This window comes from Elephantulus edwardii, unplaced genomic scaffold (assembly GCF_000299155.1).
Source record: "Elephantulus edwardii isolate Elephantulus edwardi_28Jun2011 unplaced genomic scaffold, EleEdw1.0 scaffold00012, whole genome shotgun sequence".
Classification (NCBI taxonomy): Eukaryota; Metazoa; Chordata; class Mammalia; order Macroscelidea; family Macroscelididae; genus Elephantulus; species Elephantulus edwardii.
In genome coordinates, this window is record NW_006399762.1 from 8,246,488 (window position 1) to 8,255,734 (window position 9,247).

A 9,247-nucleotide genomic window follows, 5' to 3' on the forward strand; every position below is an offset into this window, starting at 1 on the left:
CCCATACTATGTGTGTATATACACCTTGATAGTAAGTAGCTTCATTCTCACCATTGGGGATGTAGGAAGAGGAGGCAAACAAAAATTATATTGCTGTTAGTTTGTAGCCATAAAAGCTAGTTTAGGAGATTATCAACTGCTTATGTTCTATCTTTTATGTTGTAATACTTGCCGGATTGTTTTCATTTTATGCCATACAGATGAGATCTGTAAGATTGCCTCATGGTGGCACTGGTGGTTAATTTACACAAACTGTCACTAAAATAGTATTTATATACTAGTAAACACCTGTGCATGCATATATAATTTCTTAGTGTAAAAAACCCTATAAATACATAGCCATCTTTAAATAAACTCTTTTTTATCACATACATTGTGATTTAACAGTATGCTAAAATCTGTAGTCCTATGCATTAGCCGTATTTTTAGACCTCTCTCTGTATGTCACTGAAAATTGTTATGAAGGACATGATAGATTGTGTGTGGACAATTTGTATGTGTACCATTTTAGCAAACAAGAAGATGTCTTTAGATTGGTCATTGGTTTAACTTAGGTTCGTGGTTTCTTTAACTTTGCTCTTTAGATGTTAAAGGAAGTTTGGCAATGCCATGGCTATTTTATCTTGGAAGAAAAGTACTTCTTTAGTATTGGTCATTTGGGTCAAATAATTTTTTATAATTAGAAAAAACATTCCATAAATTAATTGCTATCTGTGGTATATGGGCACAAATCAAAGTTTTTGTTTGATGTGAATATTTCCCTTCCAATATCTTCTCAAATTAGAAATATATATATATATATACACACACACACTTAGTTTTCCCTTACCTGATGCCATATTTATATTCCTTATCACTAGTAAGGACATGTTCTTGCTCTAGGTAAAAGGTAATTTAGTTTTGTTTATTAATTTTCATTACAGCTCAGTAATATAACATTTGCTTTGTGCTTTCATCCAGAAACTGTCCCCATTATTTTATTAATTGGTTAAAACTGTCTGGCCTTAGATTTTTCAAAAGATTGGCCTTTGCCTCTCTGTCTGAACTTGTATAAGTCACTTAACCTCCGTGTGCCTGACAAGTTGTATGGTTACAGGAGTTATGTTTGGGCTAAGCCTTTGTCCTCAAAGAGGATGTCACAGAAGCAGCTACTATGTAATGAATGGGCCCAGGAGACCACTGTCAGCAGTGGATACAGGACTAGAGAGCATCATGATCTAATCCTGCTTGTCATTTCTTATGTTGAGTTTACAAAACACAAAGACAATGGTTTGATTTACTGGGCTTCATGTGCAAATAACTGGTGGGTGTGAGATTTAGAACTCTGAGCATCTCACCTCAGTAGGGCTATAGGAGATAAAAAGTCGAAGAAAATAGCTGTTGAGAATAGACTGCTTTGTCATGGACACAGTGTGGCTGGCAGAGAAGTGCCTTTCTTTTCAGCAAAGAGCACTGAGGGCTGCTCAGATTTGATTTCCTAGCTTTCCATATGTTCCTCCAGATTGTCTCAAACTCAAAAGACCATCTACAGAAAAGCTATTTTATTTTCCCCAATGCTGACTGATTATGTGGACCAGGAAGCCATGTAATTGCTGCTGTCCCTTCCTGTAAACAGTTGTAACACTCTGACACGGTTATGTGACCAGTGTTGGGCATTCACCTGATGGGGAGTCCAAACCACATCATTTAGGGTCTGTGTTCAACGTTAGAGGTATAAACAGTGACTTCACAGAGCTCACGGACTTGTAGAAAGTGCCAGAGAAGAGGCTTATCATCTTCTGACCCTGCTGATGTAATGCAGGGTCCATTTCATCACTGTTGTTTTCCTCTATCAAGTGTATTATGCCATTTTCCAAGCACCTTCTTTATCTAAAACTTAACTAGAATTTGTCAGTAAACATCCTGTGTTCTTTCAAGTCTGAATCACTGCACCTATTAGTTTGAATATAGTTTGAAGGACACCTTTCAGGAATTGTATTTTCCCTGTACTGTTTGTTTTGTTTTTATTTTCTGGCCACATTGTTCCAAATCCATTCAGACTCAGAAGCTGTGCACTGTTTCAGACCACTCTGCTCTACAATAAGGAGAATGGGAGAACATGGTCAAGCCCACTCGCCCTTCCACATACTTCTCAGAAGCCTGTGTAAACACATGTTGATAAATGTTGTCAAAAGCAATGTAAATAGTTGAAAATATAAATTTCTATTCCAGTTTAAGAGAGCCTTATTGGATCATCACTAGCCACTGTTAATATCTATTTGTATTCTTATGCCTTTTCAATATATTTGAACAAATATATAGTTTCTGGCACTATTTTTGTACTAGGATAATGGAGTTACTATGTATATTATGTTGAGCTTGGAAGTCATCTTAAACCCTTGTGAATGTTATTTTTTTTCTTCTCCCCCACCACGAGAATCATTTCAGGTGACTCTATGACGGAATCACTCGAAAGAGCTCTGTCCCCTTGGGACCCCTACACAGCCTGGAGATGTTTGGGTGGGTTTCCCTTGTGCAGACTCTTCACCTGTCAGCTATCTCTTCATTTTGCCATGCTTTGTAAAAATAAAAAGACGGATGAACAAATAGTGTTGTGTGATTATTTGGGGGCTTTGAGTTTTATGCTGGGAGAATGGGCCCACCGGGTCCAGACATTTAAACCAAGTTAATCTGTAATCCTATGAATTAAAGGAAATGCTTTGTAATACTTTCCTTAGCCAAGATTCTTCTTGGTGATAGTTTTCCTTTCATTAATATCTGTTGCCTCCCATTGGGGGGGGGGGAATATTTTCTATCATCTTCTTCTTTCAGGTCTGTGGCAGTGAGTGCTAGGGAGGGTCATCGTGAGGTATGGCATGAGCTGAATTTGAGCTGCGCCGCAGTCCTAAAAACACACAGTTCAAATCCGCCAGCTGCTCCATGGGAGGATGGACAGTCTCCTTTCATGCCTCTGAAAACCACTAGAGGGGCAGCTATGGGTCAGTTCTGACTCATACAGCAAAAACAACAGAGACTGAGCCTAAATTTGTCTAATCTGAAAGCAAGTGTTTGTTCTGCTTACTCTAGGCCTCTGTTTAGATTTTAAATAGAAAAGTCCCCAAAACCATTCTTACATACTCGTATACATTGTTGGTGAGATTGTAAAATGGCACAACCACTCTGGAAGGCAGTTTGGTGCTTCCTCAAAAAGCTTACCATAGAAATTCCATATGGCCCAATTATTCTACTGCTTGAAACATACACCCCCCCAAAAAAAATGAGAACTGAGGCACAGAGACTTGTATACCAGTGTTCCTAGAAGTGTTATTCACCATCGTAAGAACAGGGAAACAGCCCACATGTCCAACCACAAGCTAATGGATTGAGAAATTGTGATACATGAACATGATGGAAGACTAAGCAACACTCAAGAGCAATGATTTTGTAAATTACTACCTAACTTGGGAGGGACTAGAGAACATTATGCTAAGTGAACTAACTCAGACTCATAAGGATGAATACTGTATAAGACCAAGCATAGGGGCGCATAACTTGATGAGTGGGTGGTGGTGGTGGTGAAGGAAATGGGAAAGATCCAGTGTGAAAAGCAATGTATACAAACTTTGTAAATAAGCTAGTATAAAATAAAAATTTAAGAAATAAAAACACTCTTACAGGCTCAAGCTGACAAATATTCCTCACCCCAGAAACATCGGAGCAGAGATAAGGTTGACTCTCATGGCAAGTTTTGTAGTATTTGTTTGGGTTTGCTGTTTTAGTTTTGGGGTTTTTTTTAACAGCTCATCCAGTTGCTTCCAAGTCAGTTCCAATGTTTAGTGACTTCATATGTATCTGAATCACTATTGAGTCTTAAATATTGGGTGTTCTGGAAGCACATCACCAGGTCTTTCTTCCAAGGCACTTCTGTTGTTGTTAGGTACTGCGGAGGTGGCTCTGATTTAGTAGCCCTAAGTGCAACTGAACAAAACCCTGCTTAATCTCATGCCATCTTTGAAATTTCTTGTTATACCTAATTAGGCTAGGAACCCAGATAACCGTTTGCATTACCCAGGTAATTGCTTTCCCAGTGCTGCTAGCCTAGGGGTGTGTAGAATCAGACAGAATTACTGATTCCATCATTTAGTTTTGCTGCTAGCCAGCCCTTTTTGGGGGTGCAGAATATCAAAGTCCTACCTTGTTTACAAAGCTAAAGGCGGAAGTAAAATGTAAACTCATTTAAGGAGAGGGAAAATGTTTTACACGTACATTCCACTAGAGTGCACCAGAGTCTCAGTCGTGTTAATTCTTCACTGGCCATAACTACTTGAATGGTGATTGACTTTATAATAAACACAATATATGGGAATGATTGTATGAAACATAATGTCAATGAAGGAAAGGGAGGAGAGTTGCATAATAAAAAAGATCTTGACTAGTAAAAAAAAAGGAAAATATAGACAACTTAGAACAAAATAAGAATTTTTCATTTTTTATTTTCTACTTATTTATCAAATTTGAACAAATTCTTTCCATTTCCCTCACCCTCCCCATCAAATTGTACAACCCAATAATTAATCTCTCCCTCCCCCTGCACATCCACATCCCTCTGCTTCCAGCCTCTCCCAACCCTCTTGGATCCTTGTACTCATTCTACAATAATGGTTTTATACAATATTTATCCTTGTGGGACTGAGTTCACTCAGAATAATGCTCTCCAGTCTCTCCCAAGTTACTAATAATTTGCAAAATCATTGCTACTGTGTGCCGCATAGTATTCCATCGTGTAAATGAGGGGGAGTGGGTAAAGGAAATGGGAAAGATACAGTGTAAAATGCAACATATATTTCTAAGTAAGCCAATATAAAATAAAAATTTTATGTAAGAAGGGAAAAAAAATTTTAAGGTCATTTATACTTTATGGTTTGTACCCAGTGGTCATTTCCCCAAAAATCTCCCAATAAAATAAACACGTCCCCAAGCTCTGTGGAATACATTACAGTCACATAGACTTTAACCTTTTTATAGAAGAGGGAAGTACTTTGCAACACTTTCTGAACATAACCTCACCCTTACTTGTGCTGAGAACAGCAAACTGGGAATACTGCCTTTGATGATCACAAATGTCAAGATGGGATTTTTCTGTTTTTAAACCAGGTAACATCGTATTAATAAAAACACTTGGAGCTTGTAGATAACATTTTTCATGGTTTTAACCTATTTTCAGCCTTGACATGAAATTTTTTTTCAATTCCCAACCAGTCTTTCAGATAAAGATCTACAAGACTTATGAATGAAATAAAAATCATAATCTAAAATCAAAAGAAATGAAATTTTATTTCTCTCCTGGCCTTTACTCATTTTACACACATTTATTTTACATGCATGTGTGTATGTTTCTGTGAGTTTACACCTTTAAACGGTGCACACAAATGTGTTTACGAAAAAAAAAAATTTAAAAAAATATGTTTACTGTGAACAAGAGGAATTTAGGAAATAGTCCCAAGAGCTAAATGAATTCAATCATCTGACAGTTGCTCCAAAGGCCATATTAGTATCTCTTTTGTTAAACCAGAGTCAGAGCGTCAGGTTTGTATGTCTAAAGTAAAATACAAACAATGAATGTGGACTGTGATAATAACATTCAATTTTTATTTACTCCATTTCAGTTTTCATTTCTAATTTCAATACTTTTGGAACCATATCTGCCAGTTTCACCTCGTGGCACTGATTCCTCTTACCCATAAAGTTTTGTTTTTATATTTCTACATATCAGTCTGGCATTTTCTTTTCATTAATAAGCCTCCCCATTTTACCCAGTTCTCAGAAAGCCAAGAATCTCTGGTCTCCATGATGAATCTTTAAATGTAGTCTATGACTCTACTTCTGCTACAACTAGTCTCTAAAAAAAACAAGCAGCTGCTGAGAGTCTATCACTGGGGTTATCAGCATAAGTAATAGACTCCATGGGAGAGGAAGGCCAAGAGTGTGTACCATCTATTTCTTGATGTTTCTACTCCTTTCATTCTACTTCCTCTAGGCCTCTTGTTAGATGTGGCTTCAAGTCAGAGCCAACTCGCAGCTGACCGTCTAGCAGTTTGCAGAGTCTGTAGAGCACAAATAGAGCTGCTGGTGTATTCAGACCACCCACTTTTGGGTTGGCAGTGCAACTCCTTAATAGGCTACCAAAAGTGGCGATGGTTGTATATTCCTATCAAGTCCTCGCTGTCTCCTGACTAAACCTTGAGTGGGTTTTCAGAGCAGTAAGTTGCATGAGACTTTTGACCATCCATCCTTTCTCTGGCAGGGTACTTGAGACCAGAATACTCAACATACATACTGGAAACTCATCACAGAGAATTGCCTTTCTACCCCAAAGGTGGCACTCCTCTCTCCACCAATGGCTTTTTTGGGTGGTGAGGGGGGAATGGGCAATCTGTGTACAATTTACAGCCTCCAAAAGACTGCTGGAATGTAGCTATGAATCCGCTTCAACTGGACAGCAATGACAGTTAAGAGCAACAAATACATATGAAATGAAAGATTGTCATCCGTTCTTACTTGATACAAAAATTGACTCTTTAATTGGATAAAGTTAAAGTTTAGGATTTGTTTCTTTTTCCTATCTTTTAACCCTGATTCAGAAAGCAGGTGTCAATGTGTCAACTGTCATATAGTCTAGCCTTAGGGGAAAAGCGGAAGTTGAGACAGAATGATTGCAAACCCACGTGACCATAACAAATTCTTCAATCTACTTCTTTCTATTCCTTAGACACCCTACTTTCTCCACAAAGTATGTCCACATCTTCCAGGATCCCAGCCCTCAGGGAACAGCCATGCCTGTCTTCTCGGTCTCTCTAGGCCATCACTTTGCAATACCAGTGGGCCCTTCTAATCAATGAACTCTCGTATCCTTGATCAATGTGGAAGGTGTGCTTTCCTGGGTATGTTTTATGATACGCTCTTTGAAGGTCAGACATTACGTTCTTAAATGAGAACCTTATATATACTTCTTCCTGATGGTGGCAGTGTGTAGAAGGCAGGGATCCAGTCAACCTTGAAAGGAGATCCCTTTCTAGGAACACAGTGATCACAGCCTATAGATTTCAAGGGAAGCCACAGTTGGAGGATTTGTTATCTTTCAGTTGGCAAAACTCTGAACAAACTCAACATGACCAAGAAATAAATTGGTTTTAGGGGATTGCCCATCTGTCCCCTGGGAATGCTCTGGTATATTTGAACTAAACAGGGAGTGCTGATAGCTTAGTCCAGAGGAAGCTGTACTGTCACCTAAAGGCAACCAGTTTGAATCCACCAGTGACTGGGAGAAAGATGAGCAATCTCCTCTCATGGCATGCATAGCCTCCAAACCCCACTGGAGGGTCAGCTATTAGTTGATGTCAACTCCATGACAACAAGAGAAATTTTGTTAATTTTGTTTAGGTTTTTCCCCTCCCAACCCCAAGTATTTTCAGATGATTAAATTGAGCTTCTGAGACTCCATTGTTCCACCACTTACAATTTGCAGTTGCCACTTAAATCCAAGTCTTTCTACATCAACTTGGGTGTGTTTTGCCTTACACAATAGTTCCACCCTCAGTTGTTCAGGCTTCTATTATGTAAGATCGTAATTTTCAAAATTATCCCTGTCCGTAATGCTCACATGGGACTGAACTCTTGCTCTTTGCTTCAAATTGCTTATAGTCTTGACGCTAGAGAGAGAGAACACAGCTTTATCAGAACTATTCCTAGAGAGCTGAGCAGCATCATTCTTGGAAAATTTTCTCCCACTCTAATTATTTAGTGCAGCCGGATTGCTCCTTAGAGAAAGGGCTGGTCAAACTCAGTCTCACATACTTGAGGCATGCTGTGAGGAAGGGCCAGTCCTAGGGAAAAGACATCCCGCTTGGAAAGGTAGGGGGTCAGAGAGAGGAAGTCCCCATCCAATAAGATGAATTGACACAACAACCATAATAATGTGCTCGAGCTTATCAGAGATTGTGTTGATAGGCAAACTCCTTTCTTGCCATCCCTGAGTACAACGTGAAGATGGCCCAGGGCCGGACATGGTTCAGATCCACTGCTCAGAGGATCCCTGTGAGATGTCAACTTGATGGCACCTAACAACAGGAACAACAATTACCTGGACTCTTTATTTTAATAAAAGGACAACAAGGAAATAAAACGGAGGTTGGGGAATGCATACTTCATTTCAGAGGAGTGAAGCATGCAGCTTGACATAAATAATCATATTAATTTCCAGGATTTTTCCTTCCCTTTGCTGTCAACAACCACGTCAGCAGGATCTTGAAAGATTAGGCTCATTATCAGTCCTCTTAATCAGAAGTGATTCTCGGGCATGCTGGCATTTAAAGAGGTACACTTTTTATTGACCACCGTGGTCCCCATCCCCAGCTGTGAGAACGCTCCCCAATGTCCAGCTAATTGCCACAGGCACGATTCCAAAATTTGCCTCTGCTCTACAAAATTCATATTTATGTAGGACACTAACTGAAAAAGGCTAGATGATGAGATTGAGTCCTGTTCGGTCAGAACAAAGTGGAACTGGATGTGGCACGAGGTGGGCAAAGGGAGAACTGGCAATTTATCTTTTAGAGATATGGCTTACAGGTTAATTGTTCCTAAGACTGGGGATCATGGGCAAAGTTCTCCTGATTTGTAGTCTAATATGCCCCAGAGGTTGGGTTCAATATCCAGGAGCAATATGGATTCGACCCACCCTCAGACACGTCTGGCAGTCACCGGTCATTATTACAACCAAGGAACCTACCCAGCTCTGGGAGAAGTCCATGGTAAAGAGCATCCATGAGGTAAAGCAGTCTGTTCCAAGCCTATCACAGAAAGTAAGTCTTGCAAAGGTGACTTGTAGAGGCCATTAGAGGGACTTTGAACAGGAGCTAAGATTTAGGGCTGGGCATGTCCCAACTAAGCCTTCCTTACCGTTCTGTTTACAGCCTTTTTTCTTCAAACCTAGGATGCACATCGCTCAGTGGAAAAGAGTGTTCTTTGGTTGGGATGGATATCCTGAAGACCATCTGGCCTCGGATGCAACAATGCATCTTCCTGCATGGAGCCCTGGCCTTAGTGCCTGAAAGTGTGGGAGGCCCATGTCTAGGCAATATTTGTGGCAATTTTATGTCAAAAGGATTTTCTCATGAAGAGTTCACTCACTGCCATTGAGTTGGTTTTGGATTTCATTTTACAGCCTTTCCAAGGTTCTAAAAAAAGCAAGGGAAGGAGAATGGTCTTC